This window comes from Muscardinus avellanarius, assembly GCF_963383645.1.
Source record: "Muscardinus avellanarius genome assembly, chromosome: 7".
Taxonomy (NCBI): Eukaryota; Metazoa; Chordata; class Mammalia; order Rodentia; family Gliridae; genus Muscardinus; species Muscardinus avellanarius.
The window spans coordinates 44,159,374-44,185,347 of record NC_137793.1 but is presented as its reverse complement, the minus strand read 5'-3'; positions in this window follow the sequence as shown (position 1 = coordinate 44,185,347).

Genomic DNA, 25,974 nt, shown 5'->3' with positions numbered 1-25,974 from the left:
CAGTTGTCAATTTCTTAAAAATCTAGATATATAGAAATCATATGACTCAACAATTTCATGCAAGAGTGTGTAAAAATACTTATTCATACAAAAACTCCTATATGAATATTCATAGTACCCTGATTCAAATAGAAAGAAGTAAAATAATACTAATATCTATTAACTGTAGAACAAAAAAATCATATGTAGCATATTCATACGATTAAATATTATTTTTTTTAATTTTATTTTATTGGTGCACTGTATTCATACATCATAGTGGGATACAAACTTTTGTAGACATACATGCACACATCGCCCAGTCAGCCCCCACCCAATCCCCACCCCATTCCCTCCCCATCCCTCCTTCCCATGCTTGGCTTAGTGGTTGACATCTAGTATTATAGCAATTTATCCAAAATTAAAAATGTTAATCTCACATAACAGTTTCATTTGTCTGATACCAAGCTTTTGATAACTTAAAGATAACATTTCAATATTTCTTTTTGCTTTCTTTCTTACCAGAGCATATTTTTTTCTGTTTTTTTAGGTGAAACTATCATATATTCATATATTTATTTTTCAGAAAAAAATCTATCCTAATATGGAATATGAATTCTAGATACCCAAAACGATCTTGAAAAAGAACAAAGCTAGCAGATATATATTTTCTGATTTCAAACCATATAAAGCTACAATAATTGAAACAGTGTAATACTGTTCTAAAGGCAGATATATAAACCATTGGAGTTAAATACAAGCCTAGAGCTAAATTCTTCCCTATATTGTCAAGTTATTTTAGACAAGGTTTTCACGAACATTTGGTGGTGGAAATAATAATCTTTTAACTAAATATTGTTGAAAAATAATAATTACATGGAAAAGAATAAAATTGGACCCTTACCTAATCCCACATACAAGTATTAACTCAAAATAGATAAAAGACCTAAATATAAATCTTAAGACTATAAACTTTTAGAAGAAAATCTGGGTCATAAAACCTCACAACATTGAAATTGGCAGTGATTTCTTGGTTATGATTTCAATGGCACAGGCAACAGAAGAGTATACAAACTCCCTAAAAAAAAATTATTATATATCCAAAGACAATGTAAAAAGAGTTAAAAGTTACTAATAGAATGGGATAAAATATTTCCAAATGCTATATCTGAAGGTATATTAATATTCCAACTAGAAATCCTAAAAATTAACAACAATAAAGGCAAACAATACCCTTTAGAGATAGGTAAAAGACTAACATAAATAATGAATCTCCACAGATAACCAATCTTAGTTGTCTGTTGGATGGAAACTCTTGTTTCTCTGGTTCTGGTGTGTGTTACCTATTTCTTCTTTGTAGTTAATCACTTTGAGTATTTTCTCTAGCGCTGGTTTTGAAGACATAAATTCCTTCAGTTTCTGTTTGTCATGGAAGCTTCTTATTTCTCCATCTAATTTGATAGAAAGTTTTGCTGGGTAGGAAATTTTTGGCTGGAAGTTGTTTTCTTTCAGAGTTTGGAATATGTTACTCCAATAAAAAGAAATAAAATACTGATTTAGTATACAGCTGGATGAACCTTGAAAATATGTTAAGCGATCAAAAGCAGTAACAAATACTGTTGTACAATGATGGCATTTATATAAATTACCTAAAATAGACACATTTTTAGAGACAGAAATTAGAAGTTAGTGGGGAGTAAATATATTTGGGGGATGCAGTGAACATAGAGTAGAAAAGTAAGAACTAATACATTTTTGGTGGAATTGCAATCTAGAACAACCACTTTGAAAAAGTGTGGAGGATCCTTAGAAGAATGGGAATGAATCTACCATGTGAGTCACAAATACCATTCCTGGGTATCTACCCAAAAGAATGGAAACCAAACTATTGGATTAATGCATGCATATCTATGTTTATAGTCACACAATTCACAATTGCAAAGTTATGAAACTAGCTAAGATGTCCATCAACAGATGAATAGAATATAAAACTATGGAATATATATACAATAAAATTTTACTCAGCCATAAAGAACAAAATTACATCATTTGCAGGGAAATGGATAAAGCCAGAAAACATTATGCTAAGTGAGATTAATCAGTCATAAAATATGAAAAATCAGATGTGCTCTCTAATATGCAGGATTTAGGGATAAAAAGAAACATAAGAGGGGCTGCAGACAAAGGAGGAGAAACCATAGTTGAGGGAGGAAGGTGATCTACTGAGATTGGAAGAAGGAAGAGAGAAACACCTCAATGGACATAATGTACAAAGACAAAATTATGAATCACTATACTGAGCACGGGAAAGAGGAAAGGGGGAAAGAATAGTGTGAGGACTGGGGGGAAGGGTAAATAAGTGCTATGTGCATATATGCCTCTACCACCCCATACCTCATGAAGATGTATGACTACAATGCACCAATAAAATAATATTAAAGAAATAACAGGTAAAACATGTTCTAAATTTGGATTATGGTGATGGTTACACAGTGATTCTACTTAAAAATAAAATTGTGTACTTTAAATGAGTGAATTATTTAGTATAATAAGTATATCTGAATAAAATATTCAAAAAGATTGGGTGAATGAATGAAAATTATTAAACTAATAATAAATATTTAATATATTTGGAAATATGCATGTTAAGTACACTGAATTGTTTTTTTCCTACAGTCAATAAATGTGAGATACAAACTCTTTCAGTTTTTATATTAAATAGAAAAGTGGCTCCCTTTCTAAGTCATGTTTTCTGGAGGCCACTCACAAACACTTTGAATGTGTATCATTCTATCAACTTCTTGTTTTCCACAAACTTGAAGCAAGATTTTTTTGTTTTACATTGCCTTCTTAAATTAGACTCATTATCACATCATTAGAAGGCTGCATAAATCTTATTTTACAGAAATAAAAAACTAAATCAGATTCAGAAGTGAAAGAAAATAATTTATAACAACTTCCGCATGGAAAACATTTTAATAAATATCCCATTTGCCACTCCAATCATTCTATAAATTCTGTCTTCTCCTGTCAATCACATCTTTCCACTTGTATCTCAAATTTCCCCCCAACAAGTCAAGATCTGTTTCTCCCTGCCCCCATGCTTATGCAGAATTTGTTAGACTTGTCACAGTTTTACTTATCCTACCTGCCAGCTGGCCCACAGCCCTGGAAGTACAGCTTCCATGAAAGTTTATAATGGCCTACCTCAATACAAATGTTGACTATACGTGAGAAGTATATTTTCTATACCTAGATTTTCACGAATAGATGAATGAATGTTATTAAGGTATTCTAAAGCAGTGGATCAATTAACATGACAAATTAACATATATATAGTATATAAACCTTATAATTAATGTTGCCAAAAAATTTATTGACACAAACTGTCAGCTATCACAGTAGATGCTGGTTATATACCCAAATATTGAAGCCATGGGTCCTTGCACATATGAAATTTTCAATTCAGCTCTTACACAAACACAATCTAAACTGACATTTTCCCAATTCTGTAAGCAAGCTAAAGAAAATGGTGAAATTAAAACTTTAAGATCATGAAGAGTCATGCATCAAGTACAGAGATGCACTCACAGTTTCTCATAATAAAAGTTTGTTTTTTTATTTGACATTGAGTTACACTGACTATAAAACTGCATAAATTATCTTATTCAGTTTCTGTAGAATTGCTTTCATAGTTTCAAAATATGTAATCAGTATACTCTGATAGGCACAATTAAGTACTATGCCTCTCAGGGTTTTTATTTACATAAAAAATAATCCACTACAGGTAATTTCAGATAGGAATTTATTACTGGATACTCAACATTCTGAGTGGGGTTTTGGGCTATCACAGTGAAAACAAATACAGTTGTTTTTTATGCCTTATGAGGTTTTTCAGGTCCATATATTCTGGGTTTGGGAAAGAAAAAATCATCATATGTTATTACTGATTCTGAATATATGCTACTTCCTGAAGTACAGTTCCAAAACATCTCAAATTATATCTCTCAATAGGGATGTGACTACCTTTGAAATTTCTTTCAACTAGTTTATAATTCAGGTAGTTCCTAAGTGATGATGTAGTTTATAAAGCCAGTGTGTCCTACAGACATGAACCCCATGATTTACTTAATTTGCAAGAATATGAATATTTTGATCAAAAAGTTAGACAGAAATATTAGAAATAAAAGAAATCTTAGAAGAAATATTAGGCTGGCAAATGTTAAATTTCTCATATGTGGAAGCTAGTCAATTTGTATTTGAGATACAAACTGACTTTATTTAAAGAAGAAGAAACCCTAGAAGAGTACTGGAGGGGACCTATGAGAGGATGATTTGATGAAGGAAGTATTTCAATGTTAATGATGCAGATACTCAAAATTTCCAATGCCAGTCTCAATATCATGCATGAGAAGGATGAGAGAGTAGGGTGGAAGTTGGGGAAATGTCTACCAAAAGCTATGCACATGTATGTCTCTATTACTCTAAACTCCATCATGATATATGATTATAATGTACCAATAAAAATTAAGATACTTTGGAGAGATTAAAAATGGTGACTGTGGGACACAGCACTTCTCGGTAGTTGAAATAAATAAAGTTTAACTACTGAGAAAGCAGTGTCTTAACCAACAAAATAAGTACATCTCAGAAACCAAAACTGATCCAGGAGCCTCGGCGGAAGATATCCAGAAACCCTGAACTGCGAAAGAAAAGAAAAAAAAAAAGGTCGAGTATTGGACCCGCTGCAACCATAGCACAGCCGCTGGCGCCGGCATGGGATGGAGGGCCCAAACCTGAGTCCAGGGACCTGACTTATACCAAGAGGAAAATTTCCTCGGGGACCCAGGCTGGCAGTGAGCCAGCCACCTCCACGCCTGATTGTCCTCGCCAGTAAGCCACCTCTGCACCAGACTGCCAGCCACAGGTAAGCTGCCCCTGGGGCCCGGAGGAGACTCAGGCTCCGCTCACCCCATGCCCCTTCTGGCACCAGCCCCAAGCGAGCACTTTCTCAGCTGCTGCAGCTGAGATCCAGCATAGGCTACATCACAGACCCAAAGCCCTAATCTGCACAGCCCCATCTGGAGGATCTAAGCCCAGCCATGAGAGGGTGTGGCTCAGCTGAAGTTACCTCCCAAAACAGACTCAGAGTACTGTAGAAGAGACCCAAGAATTCTGACCTGCAAGAGTCTCCGCAACATCCACAAAAGGTGCCATATCGAGCCGCCAACCCAAAAAGTGTTTTGGGGAATGGCAACACTGGCAGCCCTATGAACTAAGAGTCTGAAAGTATTCATAGAACATCCCAATCTGCAAGAGTAGCCGAACCCCTGAGCGGCACAGTTGGAGCAACAGAAGAGGCACTCTCAGAGACACTGGGAGACCTACAGGGCACCCGACATGGACTTGTCATCCCCCCAGACAACCAGATATGGATGTGCTGCCTGCCCGTCAGAGTTTCTGATTGGACGGCCAGGTAACAGCGTGCTCAGATGAGCTAAAGGAGCCAGTGGGCACGCAATGAGTGTCACTAGACAGGGCGACAACTGAGGGTGCCAGTGTCTGCACAGGGTAACACGTTCAAACCCATTGAGAGAGCAAGGGCGCTTAAGGCGTGACACTTGCACAGAGTCACATGGCATGTTAGTAAAATAGTAGGACTGTTTCCTTCTCTCTTTCTTTTTTTTTTCCTCTCTTATTTTAGTTTTTTATTTTTTTATATTTTCTTCCTTTTTGTTGCCAATTTTTATTTTATTGTTGTTGATTTTTTTCCCCTCTTTGGTTTTGGAGTCTTTTTTTTTCCAGTTTTTTGAGGTTTTTTTTTTGGGGGGGGTTCCCGTTTTTTTTTTTTCTCTCTCTCTCTCTTTTGTTTTGTTTTTCTTTTTTATTTTCTTTCTTTGTTTTTACAATTATTTGGGTTTATTGTTTGTTTGGATCTTTCACTTTATATCACATGGTTGTTAGGTTGTTTTATTTTGCCTTAGGTTTATCCTGCCTACTCTCTTAACCCTTCTTGCTCCCATCTGGTGGTCCATTATTGTGTTGTCGATGCTGCTGTATTTACTTGATGTTTAATAGTCTTTCTACCTTATTTTGTTACTTTATCCATTTGTGTGTGAGCCTTCCCCCCACTCCCTCTAAAAAACTCTACAATTCAGACTATCAACTAGCTTCCTTCAAATCTTTCCCCTTGTCCCCTAACTGAACCTCTCTCTTTAACACACAAAGTTCCTCACATCTCCATACTTAAATATTCTAATAAATACAAGGGTCCTACTATCTAAACTTCTCACATTCTCAACCTGATTCAACCCCATTATTCTTAAATTCCTCCACAACCTACTTATATTCTCTACCTTACCCAACTCCTACACCCATCACCCTAGCTACTCCACCATCACCCAACCCTCAACACTCGAAAAAGTACTGCTTACCTATTGACTCTTCTAAATTTCTACTACTAAGACTGGACCATACACAACAACCACAATCAATGGGAAGACAACAGAAGAACAGGTCTGAGAACTCTGAAAATATGAGAACCAGGAATAGTGGAGAAACTACAGAAGTCATGAATACTGACCTACAAGAAATGCAAGAAGGGGAGTTCCGAATCTTGATTTACAATATGATGAAAGGATTTAAAACAAGTCTAGAGGAGATGAAAGAAGAGTTAGAAACACTAAAAAAGAATCAGAAAGAGGTCTGGAATGAAATGAAAGAATCAATAAGTGAAATGAAGGCAGCAATAGAAATAAATTCTGGAAGATTAGATGAAATGGAAAACAGAATATCACTGTTGAAAGACAGTACATCCAAAACCTAAAACACAGTCAGCAACATACAGAAATCTTTACAGCAACAAAACCTAAACATCCAGCAAATATGGGATAATATGAAGGGTCCTAACTTGCAGATAATAGGCATTGAAGAAGGGACAGAGGTACAGACCAAGGGCATCCGTAATCTCTTCAAAGAAATAATTTCAGAGAATTATTCAAATATGGAAAGAGACTTGGACCTTCATGTCCAGGAGGCATACAGAACACCATTGAGACAGGAGCAAAGAAGGACCTCCCTATGTCACATAATAGCCAAAACGACCAACATAGAAGCCAAGGAAGGAATCTTAAAAGCAGTGAGAACAAAAGGACGGGTGACATATAGAGGAAAAACAATAAGAATCACCCCAGACTATACAACCCAGCTCATGAATGCTAGAAGAGACTGGTATGACATGATTCAGACCCTGGAAGAAAATAACTTCCAACCAAAGCTTATTTATCCAGCAAAACTACTATTCAAGATCAATGGAGAAACCAAAGTCTTTCAGGATAAACAGAATCTTAAAAAATTCATAAATTCAAAGACAACACTACAGAAAATTCTTAAAGAAATAAACCATAAGAAAGAAAAAAGAATCAGACTTCAGAACCAGAGAAGAGAGGAAGTTAATAAGTATGCTAACTAAGTAAAGAAGAAAGACCAAACCACCCAATAATAGACAGAACGCAAAATGGTAGAAAACAAAAATCATATTTCAGTAATATCTCTTAACGTCAAAGGACGTAACTCACCAATCAAAAGACATAGACTGGCAATGTGAATTAAAAAACATAATCCAAATATATGCTGTCTGCAAGAAACTCACCTTATAACCAAAGACATTCACAGACTGAAAGTGAAAGGATGGAAAAAGATATACCATGCTATTGGTGATCAAAAAAGAGCAGGGGTAGCAACCCTGATATCCAACAAAACAGACTTTAAACTAAAACACATCAGAAGAGACAAAACAGGGCACCTTCTTTTATTAAAAGGACCAATACACCAAGAATATATAATGATACTAAATATTTATGCCCCAAATGTGGGTGCAACCACATTTGTAAAACAAACCCTTCTGGACATCAGATCCCAAATACACCCAAATACAATAATTCTGGGAAACTTTAATACGCCTCTCACACCACTAGATCTATCTTCAAGGCAAAAGATAAGTAAAGATGCTTTAGAACTAAAGGAAACCATAAACCAAATGATCTAATAGACATTTTCAGAATATTTCAACCAGAAACTACAGAATACACATTCTTCTCAACAGCCATGAAACCTTCTCCAAAATAGACCACATCCTGGGACACAAAGAAAATGCCAGCAAATTCAAAAGATGTAATATAATTCCTTGCATCTTTTCAGACCACAATGGAATAAAAGTAGAAATCAACAACAGGAAACTTGAAAGAAAGTATTCAAATACATGGAGATTGAATGATACACTATTGAATGATGAATGGTAAGAGCAGAAATTAGGGAAGAAATAAAGAAATTTATGGAAACAAATGAAAACACAGACACAAACTACCAAAATCTATGGGACACTATGAAGGCAGTACTAAGAAGAAAGTTTATTGCAATGAGTGCTCACATAAGAAGGACAGAGAACCACCAAATAAAGAATGTAATGACACAACTCAGTGACCTAGAAAGACTGCAACAGTCTATTCCCAAAGCCAGTAGAAGGCAAGAAATTATAAAAATTAGAGAAGAAATAAGTGAGAGAACAAAAAAAAATAATTCAAAGAATCAATAAAATAAAAAGTTGGTTCTTTGAAAAAATTAATAGAATTGATAAACCTCTGGCCAACCAAACCAAAAGAAAAAGAATCAATTCAAGTTATCAAAATTAGAAATAAAAAAGGAGATATCACCACATATAATGAAGAAATTCAAAAGATTATCAGAAACTACTTTAAAAATTTATACTCCAATAGACTTGAAAACATGGAAGAAATTGATAGATTTCTAAGCACAGTTAACCTACCTAAACTCAACCAAGAGGATATAGCAAGCCTAAATAGAAATGGCAATAAAAATTCTTCCACCAAAGAAAAGCCCAGGCCCAGATGGGTTTCCAGCTGAATTCTACAAAACCTTCAGTGAACAACTAATACCAATACTTCATAACCTGTTCCAAGAAATTGAAAGAGATGGAACTCTCCAAAATTCCTTCTATGAGGCCAGTATCACATTAATCCCCAAACCAAATAAAGATACCTCAATAAAGGAAAACTACAGACCTATATCCTTAATGAACATAGACACAAAAATTCTAAACAAAATACTAGCCATATGCATTCAAAATTATATCAAGAGAATAATACATCATGACCAAGTTAGTTTCATCCCAGAAAAACAAGGCTGGTTCAACATACGCAAATCAATACATGTTATTCACCACATAAATAGAACCAAGAACAAAAACCACATTGCCATAGCAATAGATGCTAAAAAAGCATTCGACAAAATCTAACACCCATTTATGTTAAAAACACTGCAGAAAATTGGGATAGAAGGAACATACTTCAACATCATTAAGGCAATATACTGTAAACCCAAAGCCAACATTATATTGAATGGGGAAAAACTGCAAGAATTTCCTCTAAAATCAGGAACAAGACAAGGATGCCCACTATCACCACTCCTTTTCAATATAGTCCTTGAGACTCTTGCCACAGCAACAAGACAAGACAAGAAAATCAAAGGAATTTGCATAGGAAGAGAGGAATTAAAATTATCCTTATTTGCAGATGACATGATCCTTTATCTGGAAGACCCAGAGAACTCAACCAAAAGACTTATGGAGCTGATCGACAAATTCAGCAAAGTCACAGGATACAAAAATCAATCTAAAGAAATCAGTGGCTTTTTTATACACCAACAATGAATCCAGAATGAAAGAACAAAGAAAACAATTCCATTCACTATAACCTCAAAAATAATAAAATACCTAGGAATAAACCTAACCAAAGATGTAAAAGACCTCTACAACAAAAACTATAAAACATTAAAGAAAGAAACTGAAGAAGACCTTGGAAGATGGAAAGATCCCGCATGCTCATGGATAGGCAGAATAAATATCATCAAAATGGCCATCCTGCCAAAACTGATCTATAGATTCAATGCATTCCCATTAAAATATCAGCGACATTCTTCATAGACCTAGAAAAATCAATCATGAACTTTATATGGAGAAAGAAAAGACCCAGAATAGACAAGAAATTCTCAGCAATAAGAAATATGCAAGAGGCATCACAATCCCAGACTTCAAACTCTGCTATAGGGCAATAGTAGTAAAAACAGCATGGTACTGGCACAATAACAGATATACTGACCAGTGGATTAGAATAGAATATACAGAAACAAATCCACACATTTCAGTCAATTAATCTTTGACAAAGGGGCCAAACTCATACGCTGGAGAAAAGACAACCTGTTCAACAAATGGTGCTGGGAGAACTGGCTAACCATTTGTAGAAATATGGAACTAAACCCCTACATCTCACCATGCACAGGAATCAACTAGAGATGGATCAAAGACTAAGAAATTAGACAGGAGACTGTGAAGTTATTAGAGGAGAGCATAGGTTTAACACTACAACATATTGGCATAGGCAGTAACTTTCTCAACAAAACCTCCAAAGCTCAGGAAATTAAAGCAAGAATTAATAAGTGGGATAGCATCAAACTAAAAAGTTTCCTCTCATCAAAGGAAACCATCAAAAACCTAAAGAGGAAGCCTACAGAATGGGAGAAAATTTTAACCAGCCACCAATCTGATAGGGGTCTAATATCCAGAATATACAAAGAGCTCAAAAGACTCTACACTAGCAAAACAAAAAACCCAATCAAGAAATGGGCAAATGAACTAAATAGACACTTCACAAAAGAAGAGATACAAAGGGCCAATAGATATAAGAAAATATGTTCTACATCATTGGCCATTAGAGATGCAAATCCAACTACACTGAGATTCCATCTAACACCAGTCAGAGTGGCAAACATAAAGAAATCAAATAACAACAAATGCTGGCAAGGATGTGGGGAAAAAGAAACTCTTTTACACTGTTGCTGGGAGTGCAAACTAGTTCAGCCACTATGAAGATCTGTGTGAAGATTCCTAAGAAAACTGGCAATAGATCCACCATATGACCCAGCTCTACCACTCCTGGGTATTTTTCCAAAGGAATTGAATATAGAGAACTACAACAACATATGCATACCTTTGTTCATAGCAGCACAATTTGTAATAGCCAAAATATGGAACCAACCCAGGCCTCCATCAACTGATGAATGGATAGCAAAACTTTGGGAAATACACATGATGGAATTCTATTTAGCCATAAAGAAGAACAAAATCATATCATTTGCAAGAAGATGGGAAGTTCTGGAGAGCTTATGTTAAGTTAGATCAGCCAAGCACAGAAGGAGAGGATACATATGTTTCCTTTAATATGCCTAAACTAGGGAACATAGAGGATACCAGTAGGACTCCAGATAATGGAGGGGAAATACCAGCAAAGTTTGAATGGAAGGATAGGAGAGGAGGAATGCTGAACTTGTTTAATGAGTGTCTACATCCAAATATATGTAAAATTATGAATGTGTCATGGTTACCCTGGAAAATCATTGGTGGGAGGGGTGAAGGGAAAATGGGCACGGGAGGGAGAGGGCACCAAGTATAGTTTAAATGTAAACCAAATATGTTCAATAAAAAATTTGTAAAAAAAATTAAGATACTTCTTGAGATTTCAATACAGTTATTATTGCTCTTTGAAATGTGGTAGGAAATTCAAAACTATATACAGAATATGTATTTGTTTTAGTAAGAACAAATTGTCCTCTATTGGAAAGTACTCTATTTGCCATGAGGAAATTTGATACTCAATTATATAGCCATAATAAGGGCTTGGGGCTAGATACTGTTGCCAGTAAATCAGGCAAACATTGGTGGAGAAAAGGCAGTTTCAATGATGACCACCGTGTGCTTTCACATCTTTGCATTACTGCCATTCCCTCTACTATAGGCACTTTAAGAATGAACTCACTAAGTAAATTCAGGGGTAATTGAGAGGAAAAGGCTGTGAATACCCTCATAGTAATTTATTTTGTCAGCTTAATTATTAAGTGCATGTTCAGCATCTGGATGAGCGTTTCCATAGAACAAAATTTCTAGACTGTACACTTTCCAAGGGACAAACTGCCCAAATTTTTACAATTCTCAGTTCTCATACATTTCATGTTCCTAATCATCTGGTTGCAACATTTTTTAGTTGATTATCTTACATGTAGACAAGAATTGTAAATTGGACAATATTTATTTCCAAAAAATATAATTTGCACTTAAGAGCTTAGGCTGTGGTCCTTCAGGGCCAAGTATGATTGGGTCTATAAGCTATCAATAGACCACTTGCAATTAGTAAGTTCATATTGTGTATAACTGCTTGCATTAAAAATTGGAAGGACTTGGCTGTCGTTCTTATAATGCACAGGTACTTTAAACATTATTCGAATGAATGTAACAAGTGTCTAAATGGCAAGGCTGTCAATAGTGAAAAATAATGGCACCTCACACCTGCAGGTAAATAAAGCAGCTTAGAATCTTTAGACAAATAAACTAGAAGTGGTGGTGTACACTTGTAATCTCAGTACTTGGGAGGCTGAGACAGGGTGATTGCAGATTTTCAGCCAGCCTTAGCTACTGAGACCCTCAGCAACTTGGTAAGCTCTTGTTTCACAATGATGAATAAAAAATAGGGTCAGTGGTGTAGCGTAGAGGTAGAATTCCCCTGAATTCAATCCCTTCTACTGCAAAAGAAGAAAAAAAAGAATTTTCAGACAAATGGAAACTGAGTTAACTTACCAACAAGAGGTGTGTGTGTGTGTGTGTGTGTGTGTGTGTGTGTGTGTGTTACTAAGGTTTGAGCCTAAGGGGTCATTCTCCCTTTAAGTTATTCACCCCAGCCTTGATGTTTTTATTTATTTTTTATTTTAAAACAGGGTTTCACTAAGTTACTGTGTACTGGCCTTAAACCTGTAATCCTCCTGTCTTAGCCTTTCAAGTATCCTCAAGTATACGTATATATACTTATATATTACAGGCATGCACCATCATGCCTGGCAACAACAACAAATTTTATTACAGAAAACAGTGAAGAATGTACTTCACAAATATCATTAATTATTCAATAAGGAAAGAAATGAGTAGGTGCTTGGAAAATATGAAACGATAATATTGTCTCATTTGAGAAATTAAAAATAATAGTAATAACATTAGAAAATTTGTAAACCAATATGTTTATGGTAGTTAGAGATGAAGAGTTCTCTGGTACTTTTTATACTATGATTGTAGGATAAAAAAGGTTAATGTTAACTTTTAAATTTTATGACTATCTGATTAAAGTAGGATAGCAACCACTGAATTGGAAAACAAAAATAAATCCTAAAAGGGTAGTAAAAGGAGAAATAAATAACATAAACAAGATGGAAAAAAGATTGTCATTTATCTATATATTGTAATTGCATTCAATATATATAAATATATGTATATAACTACATATACTTACGTGTGTGTGTGTGTGTGTGTGTGTGTATAGTATCACCTATTGAAAATTCAGATTGGACAAAATTCAGATAATCATACAGAAATAATAAAATTAAAGGTAGAAGAACATAGAAAATCATGACCAAATCATGTGAGGAAAGCTATATTAGAGATAAACTTTAGGCAAAAAGGTACTAGTGATATTGTTCAAAAGGTTAAATTATAGTTATACAAATCTTTAATTCATCAGCTAGTGATAATAATACTAAATTTAATTTACCCAATGATTTACCCAGTAGCATAAGCGTACACACACACACACACACACACACACACACACACACCACACACAAACGTACATACATACAGAGCTGCAAGTAAAAACTGCAAATCCAATACCAAAGGAGAGTTATCAAAGTTTCTTAAAAATAGAAGTTCTGTACTAAACAAATAACACAAAATAAATAATGCCATATTACATTCTCTGTGTATACAAACTTGATGTCCATAAAAAGTTTATCTAATTTAATTGTTATGGATTCTTTCAAATCTAAACAGAATATTTTACTAATTGGTCATATACTATCCTTAAAAATTAAAGCAAAATTTTAAAACTCATTTTTGATCACACCATAATTTTAATTCAGCAACACAAACACTTATTAAAATTTCAAACATTTGGAATTTTAAAGCATACTTTAAACAGCTAACCATTAAAATAATAAAACTTAATTTATAAAAGAAGCTACAATTAATTAAATTGCATATAGAGAGAAAAAAATTTATTTCTTTGAATGTTTGTATTGTAAACAAATAAAAGCTTTAAATTAGTTCAAAATAGCTGTCTTGGTCAAGATCTCACTGCTCTAATCCAAAAGACCTAACCACACAAATTAGAGAAAAGAAAATTTATTTGCTTAGTATTTTGGAGATTCTGAGTTCTGTTTATGTGAGGGCGGGGGGGGGAGCGAGAGATAAAGGGAGAAAGGGAGCAGTGAGAGCTAGAGAGAAAAGACAGAGAAGAAAAGAGAGAAAATAAAAAAGGGAGAAAGAGAGAGGGGAGAGAGAGAGAGAGAGAGAGAGAGAGAGAGAGAGAGAGAGAGAAAGGGGGAGGGAGGGGGAGGAAAGAGGGAGAGAGGAGGAGAGAGAGGGAAGAGGGAGAGAGAGGGGGGAGAGAGGGAGGGAGGGAGGGAGGGAGAGAGAGAGAGAGAGAGAGAGAGAGAGAGAGAGAGAGAGAGAGAGAGAGAGAGAACACAGGCTAGGCTTTCACATCATGGAGGCCATACCTAGAAACTAATCAGGAGAAGGAAACATGTAATACTAAGGCCACATGCAGGAGCCCCTCCTTAGCAACCAAGCCTTACTTCCACATTGTTCCTTGTTTCTGTGAGAGCTAAGAGAATATTCTAAATCCAAACCATTAGAACATCCAATTAAAAAAATAAGATAAAATAATTACTAGAAAAAATAATTAAGCCAAGTTTGAAAATCACTGAGAGTGGAATAATCACATTTTCAACAATCTCAGAATCTATTTCTTTGTGTAAAATAGAGAACATTTTAGCAAGTTTGATCAAGGTTCAGTATTTTTTTTAAAGAACATACCATAACTTATCAAAAATTTCTCAAGAATAATTAGAAATCAGAGCAGTGCATGGTGGCACACTCTTGTAACCCTCGCATTTGGGAGTCTGAGACAGGAGGGTTGCTGTTCTCAAACAGCCAAAGCTACATACTTAGTGAGGCCCTTTGCAAATCTGTGAGACCCTGTTTCAAAAAATAAAGAATAAAAAATAGGGCTGGGAGTATAGCTCGGAGGAAGAATTCCCCTACGTTCCATCCCCAAATACCACAAAAAATTTAAAACCTTAATTTCCTTGTTGCCATTTTTTTGACAGTTCTATAAATCAGTTTGGTTGGGACAGGGAGATGGATGAATGGAGTGAACTGTGTAACATGAAGGAATGTAGGAGACAGAACATTTCATTATAAGTGACTTGAGGATATTTGAATGCTAAAAGTAAGAAGACAGCAAAGAAAGGAGGTTTGAGAGAATGTAAGAAACTGGGTTATTGAAAGAACATTATTGCTAGAGATGCTAAGAAGGACTTGGTTCTTTAAAGAATAGTCTCAGAGCAGCAGTCTCTGGAACAAGAGCATCAGCTGGGGATGCTTAGAAGGATTCACTATTCCCCAGCCCAAACCTGTTGATGTAGAAAGGCTGGTTGTGGTACAGATCAGTGCTTTACAAAGCCTCATGTTATTCTGATGCACATTAATTTGGAGAACCACTGGGTCAGAGAAATGAAGCAGCCTCTCCCAAGTTTCAGAAGTTTCGATTGTAGTCACCTAACTGCATTGTTTCTGGGCCATGAGGCAGATCATCATGGCAGGCAGTGTGTAGAGGACCAAAACTGCTCACCTCATAGGAGTCAGAATGCAGGGAGAGGCAGAGAGAGAGAGTCAGGAAGAAGCAGGAAGAGAGAAATTGAATTATTTGTTTAACATCTTTTACCTGCGACAAAATATTAAGTTGCTACTTAAACACATTTTATAAAACATGCAAGAAATTGTAATTTCGATTATCTATAGAATTTTCTACAAAGAGCAAAAATGAGAATGCCTAGTGATGAGAATAATGGTACCAGAAGATGTTGGCATTGAATCCCCAAAACCTCAGAACATGTTACCTTATATGGAAAAGAAGACTTTGCAGATCTATTAAGGGCCTTTGATTCCCTCAATTAGCCAGAGACATCCAATAAAATCCCAAGTTCTTTTTTTTTTAATTTTTTATTGAAAATATTTGGTTTACATTTAAACTATACTTGTTCCCGAGTTCTTTAAAATAAAAAGGAGAAGCAGAAGAGAATTGTCATGGACATGAAAATAGGATTAAGTTAAAGTCATTAAGTTTATGGTAATTTGTTATAGCATCAAAACCCATGGCATCCTTCAAGTAATTTTATCAAACTAATATATTTTTTATGTAAATTCAACACCAATTAAGAAAGAGAAAAATTGCTGGATATGGTGGTACACACTTGTAATCCCAGCATTTGGGAGGCTGAGACAGGAGGATTACAGTTCATGGCCAGCCTAGGTTACTTAGTGAGGCCCTTTGCAACACAGTGATACCCTGTTTCATTATAAAAAATAAAAAATAGTGCTGAGGATGTATCTTGGAGGTAGAAGGCGCCTTGGCTCCATCCCTAGTATTGCAAAAAAAAAAAAAAAAGAAAGAAATCATGTCATAGTATATATGCAAAAAAAGTATCACAAAAGAATGAGCAAACTGAATCCACCAATATAAAAGCAATAGGGATACACACACAAACGAATACCTTTTATTCTTTATTTTGAAACCGGGTCTCCCTGAGTTGTATAGGGCCTCACTAAGTAGCTGAGTCTGTCCGTGAACTGTGATCCTCCAGGTCTCAGCCTCCCGAATACTGGGATTACAAGTGTGCGCCACCATGCCCGGCTTAAAACCAATACCTTTTAAACTCATGTGATTTAACAGAAATGTAAGAAAGGTGTAATGTTGAAACATTAAAATTATGATATGATAATTTTAATAAAATAATATTCTTTTCACCAAGGTTAGCCACAGTAATGATAAAATTGAATTAAAAAGAAAATGATATATATGCAAGTTTCTAAAACTTTCAGAAAATAATCTTTGTTTGATTGTTTGTTTTTTAGTGCAAAGGATTAAACCCAGAGTCATTCTACTGCCAAGCTACACCCCTAGTCTACTTTCTTTTTGAAATGGAAAAAATCCCTCACTAAATTGCTGAGGGCTCTTGCTGTACCTTCTAATTCAATCCCAAATAACACACACACACACACACACACACACACACACACACACACACACCGAGAGAGAGAGAGAGAGAGAGAGAGAGAGAGAGAGAGAGAGAGAGAGGAGAGAGAGAGAGGAATAAAATAATCTTAATGACTGCCAGTTGTGGCGGCGCACGCTTGTAATCCCCGTGCTTGGGAGGCAGAGACAGGAGGATTGCGCAGGTTCGAAGCCAGCCACACGCGCTGGCTTAGGAGACCCTGTTTCCAAATAAAATTGTAAAAATAGGTCTGGGAGTGTAACCTAGAGGTAGAAGGGCTTCCAGGAACCCCAGTACCACCAAAATCATCATCATCATCATTATCATCATCATCATCATCATCATCATCATCATCATCATCTTAATGACTTTGAAATTAGAAGTAAACAAGTATACTCAGCATCATCACATAAACAATAATCCACAGTTTCCAAATAATTCACGATGATAATGATAAAAATAAAAGGTATAAGAAAAGAAGAGAAATAAGAAAAACTGTCACTATTTATAGATAATGCAACATTTTTTACATGTTTTTAGGTAGGGGCTTACCAAAGACTTAATCAGTATTGCTTAAATAAACACATCATAGCATTATTATATAATACTTAAAATGTTTTTACATGTGTATTGTGTATTTTTAATTACAAGGTTTTTTTTCTTTTTTGCTTTTCTTTATACTACAGACTTCTCTCCATTATATATTGCATTTAAACTATCAGGGTTTTTTTTTTTTTTTTTTTTTTTTTGTGTGTGTGTGTGTGTGTGTGTACTGGGGTTCCTGGAAGCCTTTCTACCTCCAGGCTACTCTCCCAGACCTATTTAATACTTTTTTTTTTAATTTGGAAACAGGGTCTCCTAAGCCAGTGTGGCTGGCTGGCTTCGAACCAGTGCAATCCTCCTGTGTGGAGGATTATCCAAGTGTGGGGATTACAAGCATGCACCACCATGCCCGGCTCTATCAATTTTTTATATGCCTTTTTACATTATGCTATTCAGATCTAGAATCAACAAATGCAATTTTTTTATGATTCCATGAATCAGATATGGCTATTATTTCTCTAGATTTGAAAGTTGGCTTTCTATTGACAAAGCCCTTATTTCTTAGATATAATTGACTCTTTAGAGACTCAGAGCATTAGTTATTGATATTTTCTCAACTTTAAATCAAAACTTTAAATCATATAACCAAATAAGTTTGTTCTTCATATATTCTTCATTTACTTTTGTATTTATCAAATATCAATTAAGTGATATGTTCTAAAACTATGTATTACAGTGGGGTTATGCAGTTTACAAATAGGAAAGACTGACAGTGAGTCTACTAAAATATAATGTGAATTTTTTTATGTTAGATTTAGTAGGTAAAAAGCCTGGCAAAATAAAATCTTTTTACAGACATTCTATAGCATTGAATATGTTATATTATGTTGTATTTAGTCAAGAAGTTGGTGTGGTGACACATGCTTGTAATCCTAGCATTCGGGAGGATGAGACCAAAGGATCATGGTTTGCAGACAGCCTCAGCTACATTTCAAAATAAAGAATAAAAATTAAGGCTGGGGGTGTAGCTCAGAGGTAGAATGCCCCTGGGTTCCATCCCTAATACCATGAAAAAGAAAAAGAAGTTGGAAATCTGGAACTCTCTCTAAATGACAAGAAAAAATAAAATGGGAGGTAGAATCCAGAAGTTTTGTAGTTATTATACTTACCATACTAGGAATTTATATACTATCCTGAAATTTATGGGAGCTATAGAAGAATTTTGTGCAAGTAAATTAGAACATATATCTTACAATTTAAAATTTTATGTCTGCCATTGAGGAAGAATAGAAGACTAAGGAAGTTAAATTAAATACTTACCAACTATAGATTAAATCAGATGTGGTAAACTTCAAGGCCATGTGCACAGGTTCTTGAATCAGAACCCCCAACTATATTCATTAAGTCTGTAGGCTTTTAAATCTCTTGTAATATCTTTGCAAGGTTGATCTTTTCAATTTAATGTGTGGCCTGAGTAGGATTATAACTTTTATAAAAATGATATAATGAAGTTATTGTCATACCATTAAAGAATAAATTTTGGAATAATAAAGAATAAATATTTAAATATCATTAAATAGTGGAAATAGCAATGCTTTATAATACTTTCTATCCCTAGAAATTTATTTTTATCTAAATTGTGTCAGCATTGAACACATTGAGAACTTGAGCATGTTTCAAAGCCTATATCATGAGATATGTTACCTCCAAAACTTTGTAATAGTAATAGGGTATATTAAATTCCAACCTTAACAGGTGGACTTTTCTAGTTCACCTTATAATTACTCTTAGAAATAGTACCCAGGCATCTACTCTATAAATACTAACATTATTGTCTTGGGAGATAGGATTTAAGACAGAAATTACAAAGTTTTATGTAATCATATTCAGTATCTCTTTTAGCTATTTAAAAGTAATGATTTGCAGCAAGACTACCCTTGACAGGGGCCTGAGGATAATGTACTATTCTGAATAAAATGTTCAACAAGAATTTCATGGAGTTATTTTTTGTTGAGGTAATTTGCATCTAATAGAAAATGTTTTGAATCAAAATTAGTTTTTATCTGTGAGCTATAGAGGCAAGGGTCATGATAAATCAATTATATAAATGTTTATGTACACTTGACAATAACTTTCAAAATCAATGACTGGAGTTGAAATCAGTGAGTGAAGGAGTGTTCAGATATATCCAGCCAAGTGTGCCCTTGAGAAGTTGAATGGTCTTGTTCAAGGCTGAGATGCCCATCTGTCTATCGCAATTTAACTGCAAATGACAGCTGTGCTTACTGAGCATAGGGTACCTAAAATCTATGGATTACTTTTTGTTCAGTCTTCTCTTCATCGTGGAAAGTCTTTTAAAAGATCAAGTAGTGCTTTCTCTCTTAAAACTCTTCAAAAGCTTAGTGTCACACTGAGATAAACCCTAAGTCCAGCACTGCAACTCTGGGGCTCTGCATGATCTAGCCAGTGCCTCTCTCAAAAAGTTTCCATCAGATCAACTGGCTAGTTCCATACATACACACACAGAGAGAGTCTGATAGTTCCTCAAACATTCAAAACTCCCCTACTTCAAAATCTTCCCACATGTCTCCAAAGCTTAAAAGTCTTTATTCTACTCAGTACCTAACACTTCCTACCAAGCTTCAGGTATCAGCTTATCATGATTTTCTGACCCTCTTGAAGAAGCCAATTTTCATCCTCTAATTAAACCCATTATAATTTCAATGAATATTCATATCTCTACTTTCAAGTAAAGTAAAGGTGGATGATATGGAAATAAACTCATATGTGGAAATGAGAATCATTCCAAAGTAAATGTGTTAAAAGCTATACACAAAAGAGATGGTTACATCTTTGTGTGTTTGATTAATGCATGCCTCCCACTTTAAAATGTTATATACAAATAATTGAGAACAAAATCCAGTTGCTTTGTTTACAACTGCATACTTTCTTAAGAATCAAAATATTATAGATTATTTATTATTAAAAATAAACATACAATCACAATGAAAATTGTTATAAATAAGAAATAAGCATGTAGATATCAGGTAATTCAGTACTAAATGATTCAGCACATGTCAAATGCTTTGTTGATACTTTGATCATTATATTTAGGAAAAAAAATAGTGTATGTGTCCTAAAGTCTTCATCATATTTTAGAAAAATAGTGGGTGTTTCCTAAACTTTTGCTAATTCTTATTCTAATACAAGATTACTAGTACTAAGGGGAAGATGGCGACGGAGGAAAGCGGGGCTTATGAGCCCCGCTAACAACCAATCTCTATTACCACAAAATCAGCGCCTTTCATAGCCAGAAAACACCATCAGCAGAGAAACAAAAAATGTAATTACAAGGGACAGAGAAAAAGAGGGCTGGAAAAACGAGGCACCAGAAAGAAACCAGACCGCAGTGTGAAGCTGGAGCCGCGGCGCAGAACGGCGCGGGTGCCATCTTTTCTTACAGCACCAGGCTCCAGAGAGGAGGGGGACTCAGAATGGAGCCCAGAGCCACAGAGGAGATACGCCGGCCTCACACCCGAGGATGCGGCAGCAGTGCCTTACTGCCTGCGGCAGCAGCGAGCTCACCAGACGGCTACGGCTACAGACCAATGCACTCAACAGCCCACCAGGCTCCAGAGAGGAACGGCGGACAGCGAGCTGAGGTGAGCCGCTGTGGATAAGCTGGGAGGAATTCGGCAGATTTCTCGGCGCAGGGAGCATCTAAAGCTCCCAGGGACTGAGCTCAGCACACCTTGCAGGGACTCAGAGTGGAGTTCAAAAACAGAGAAGAAATACTACAGCCTCATGGCTGAGGGCGGGGCAGCGGCGCCATATTGCCACCGGCAGAAGCAGAAGCGAATTCACTGAGTTCACTACAGCTCCATCTGTGCACTCAACAAACAGTGAGTCAAATTGCAGACCCTAAAGGAGAAATCCCAGTACTTCATTCCCAGGGACTTGACTCAGTGGGGGAGTGGCAGTGGCAGAAATATCACACCATAGGAGAACGCCCAACCAGGCACCCACCATGGTCTAAAGCAGCCTCAATTGACTCCCTGGGTCTGAGACTCTGTGATACAACCCAGTACAGGAGCAGTGGGGACCGAGATACCACAGACTCAAGATCCAGAGCACCTTAAGTGAAGTCATAGTGACCCAAGGGAAGAACCCAGAGAAGCACAAACTTCCAAAATCATGGGAATGAGGACTAACAATGGAGCAATGAATGCCCACAACCCCACAACATCAGGACCTGATAAAACAGAAATTCAGAGATTTCTAGAAGATCAAATCAGGAAAATAACTGTAGAAATAATAGAGGTGTTTTGAAAGAATTAAGAGAGAGTCAAAAAGAGATATAGGATACAATTAATGAAGTAAAGGCCTCAATTCAAAGTGCAAACAACCAACTAGACCACATGGAGAATATAATCTTGATCTTAGAAGAAAATCATTCAAAAAATGAACGCATAGTTTCTAATTTAGAAAAAAAAAAAATCCGACAGCAGGAATCTGACGTTGAAGAAATATGGGCCCATTTTAAGAGAGCTAACCTAAGAATAATTGGAATAGAGGAGGGAAAAGAAGGTGAAACCAAAGGGATCAACAATCTCTTCAAGGAAATAATAGCAGAAAATTTTCCAAACATAGAGCATAGGAAACTTATAGAACTTCCTTTAGACAGGATCAGAGAAGAGGATCCCCACGCCACATAATTGTCAAAATGACCAATGTGGAAGCCAAGCAGAGAATTTTTTTTTTTTTTTTTTTTTTTTTTTGCGGGTCTGGGGATGGAACCCAGGGGCATTTGACCTCCGAGCTACACACGCAGCCCTATTTTTTATTCTTTATTTTGAAACCAGGTCTCACTGAGTTGCGAAGGGCCTCACTAAGTAGCTGAGGTTGTCCGCGAACCGCCATCCTCTGGTCTCAGCCTCCCAAATGCTGGGATTACAAGCGTGCGCCACCACGCCCGGCTTCAAGCAGAGAATTTTAAAGGCAACAAAAACAAAGGGCCAAGTGACATTCAGAGGCAAACTGATTAGAATCACTCCAGACTTCCCAAACCAAGTCATGAGAGCCAGAAGGGCTTGGAGTAACATATTCCAAACTCTGAAAGAAAACAACTTCCAGCCAAAAATTTCCTACCCAGCAAAACTTTCTATCAAATTAGATGGGGAAATAAGAAACTTCCATGACAAACAGAAACTGAAGGAATTTATGTCTTCAAATCCAGCGCTAGAGAAAATACTCAAAGAGATTAACTACAAAGAAGAATTAGTAACACACACCAGAACCAGAGAAACAAGATTTTCCATCCAACAGACAACTAAGATTGGTTATCTTTGGAGATTCATTATTTATGTTGGTCTTTTATCTATCTCTAAATTGTATTGTTTGCTTTTATTGTTGCTAATTTTTAGGATTTCTAGTCGGAATATTAATATACCTTCAGATATAGCATTTGGAAATATTTTATCCCATTCTATCAGTAACTTTTAACTCTTTTTACATTGTCTTTGGATATACAATATGTTTTTATTTTTTAGGGAGTTTGTTTACCCTTCTGTTGCCTGTGCCATTGAAATCATATCCAAGAAATCACTGCCAATTTCAATGTTGTGAGGTTTTATGACCCATATTTTCTTCTAAAAGTTTATAGTCTTAAGATTTATATTTATGTCTTTTATATATTTTGAGTTAATATTTGTATACGGTGTTAGGTAAGGGTCCGATTTTATTCTTTTTCATGTAATTATTATTTTTCAACAATATTAAGTTAAAAGATAATTATTTCCTCCACCAAATGTTCGTGGAAACCTTGTCAAAAATAATTTGACAATATATGGAAGAATTTATCTCTAAGTTTTTATTTAACTCCAATGGTTTATATATCTGCCTTTATAACAGTACTACACTGTTTCAATTATTGTAGCTTTATATGGTTTGAAATCAGAAAATATACATCTTCTAGCTTTGTTCTTTTTCGAGATTGTTTTGGGTATATAGAGCCCATATTCCATATTAGGATAGATTTTTTGTGAAAAATAAATAAATAAATATATGATAGTTTCACCTTAAAAAAGAAAAATAAAGAAATATTCTCTGGTAAGAAAGAAAGCAAAAAGAAATATTGGAATGTTATCTTTAAGTCATCAAAAGCTTGGCATCAGACAAATGAAACTGTTATGTGAGATTATCAAGTTAATATTGGATAAATTGCTATAATACTAGATGTCAACCACTAAGCCAAGCATGGGAAGGAGGGATGGGGAGGGAACAGGTGGGGATCAGGTAGGGGCTAACTGGGTGATGTGTGCATTTATGTCTACAAAAGTATTATTTTTATCCCATTATGATGTATGAATACAGTGCACCAATAAAAAAATTTAAAAAAAGATTACTAGTAATGAATTAAGATTGAATTCTAAGTAATAGTTTTATAAATAATTGATACTTTTTAGCCTGTAATTTTATCATCAATTTTTTTTTTTGGTTTTTAGTACAATTTTAGAGACAATTTGTTGACTTCTATAAAAATGTCCATTGGAATTTTTTATTTGGATTGTATTAATCCTATGTATTATATTGAGGATAACTGACATCTAAGCATGTTATTGTCTTTTGATTCATGAGGGTTACTTATCTTTTCATTTCTTAGTATTCACTTAGTAATTGTTTTCAGATTCCAATGTATTCTCTTATATGTCTTATGTTAAAGTAATTAATAGTTACTTTAAATCTTAATTAAATTTTATGCTTTATAGAGATTTTTATCTCACATATTTTTCCCATGCTTATATATAGTAACATAATTAGGTTTGACTTAATCCTGTATTCAACAACTTGTCATATTTCTTCTTCTTCCTCCTCCTCCTCCTCTTCCTCCTTCTCCTTTTCCTCCTTCTCTTTCTCCTTATTCTCCTTCTACTTCTTCTTTTATCATACTTGAAATTGAACCTAGCAAAACTCTTCCACTGAGCTACATCTCCAACCTTTGATATTTTTATTATTTTATTTTATTTTTTATGATAGGGTCTTACTACATTGGCCAGGGTGGCCTTGAACTTGTGACTTTCCTGTCTCAGCCTCTTGAATTATATGTATTCACTTTTTAACTTTCATAGGTTTTAGCTATTCCTTGTGTTTTCTGTGTATATAATTATACTGTCTGTGAGTAAAAGCAATTTTATTTCTTCTCTTCTGAACTTTATTCCTTTTTTTTCCTTTCTCCTTGTACTATGTTACTCTATTGATAAGTATACATTGTTCATGGGTACATTTTATCAGATTAAAGATATTCTTCCTATTGTTAATATGCTGAGTGTTTTCTCTATTTATTACAAATGACAGATGCTTATATGAACATGATAATATTTTTCTGCTTTTTTCTGTTAATGTATTGAATAAAATTGATTAAGTTTTAAGTATTAAACATCTTCATTCCTGATAAATCTTACCAGCTGTGATGTATTTTAGTTTTTCAAATATTTCTGGGTTCAATTTACTAATATTTTGAAATGATTTCTTCATTACTCAACAGATTTGGGTCTATAATTTTTAATAGTTTTGCATAAAAGCTTGCATAGTATTGATATTGTGTCTTCTTTAGAAGGAAATATAATTCATTAGTGAAACCAGCTGGTCCTGGAGAATAATCAATACTTTTTTTGTTTTTAAACAAATTTTTATTGGTGCATTGTAGTCAAACATCTTAATGGGATAAAAAAAAAGTGTGGAGATATACACGCACACATCACCCAATCAGCCCCTACTCAATCGCTAACCCTTCCCTCTGCCTCCCTCCTTCCTATGCTTGGTTTCCTGATTAACCTTGATATGTTTGGTTTGATTTTCTTCCATATATGGTTAAGTTATTTTTTACAAGGGTTCCAAGAACATTTGGTGAAGTAAATAATAATCTTTTCACTAAATATTGTTGAAAAATAATAACTACATGAAAAAGAATAAAATTGGGCCCCTACCTAATAACATATAAAAATATTAACTCAAAACAGATAAAAGACTTAAGTGTAAATATTAAGACTATAAACTTTTAGAAGAAAACCAGGGTCATGAAACTTCTTAACATTGAAATTGGCAGTGATTTCTTGGATATTATTCCAAAGGCACAGGCAACAAAAGAATAAGCAAACAAACTTCATAAAAATAGAAAAATATTGTATATCCAAAGACAATGTAAACAGAATTAAAGTTACTGAT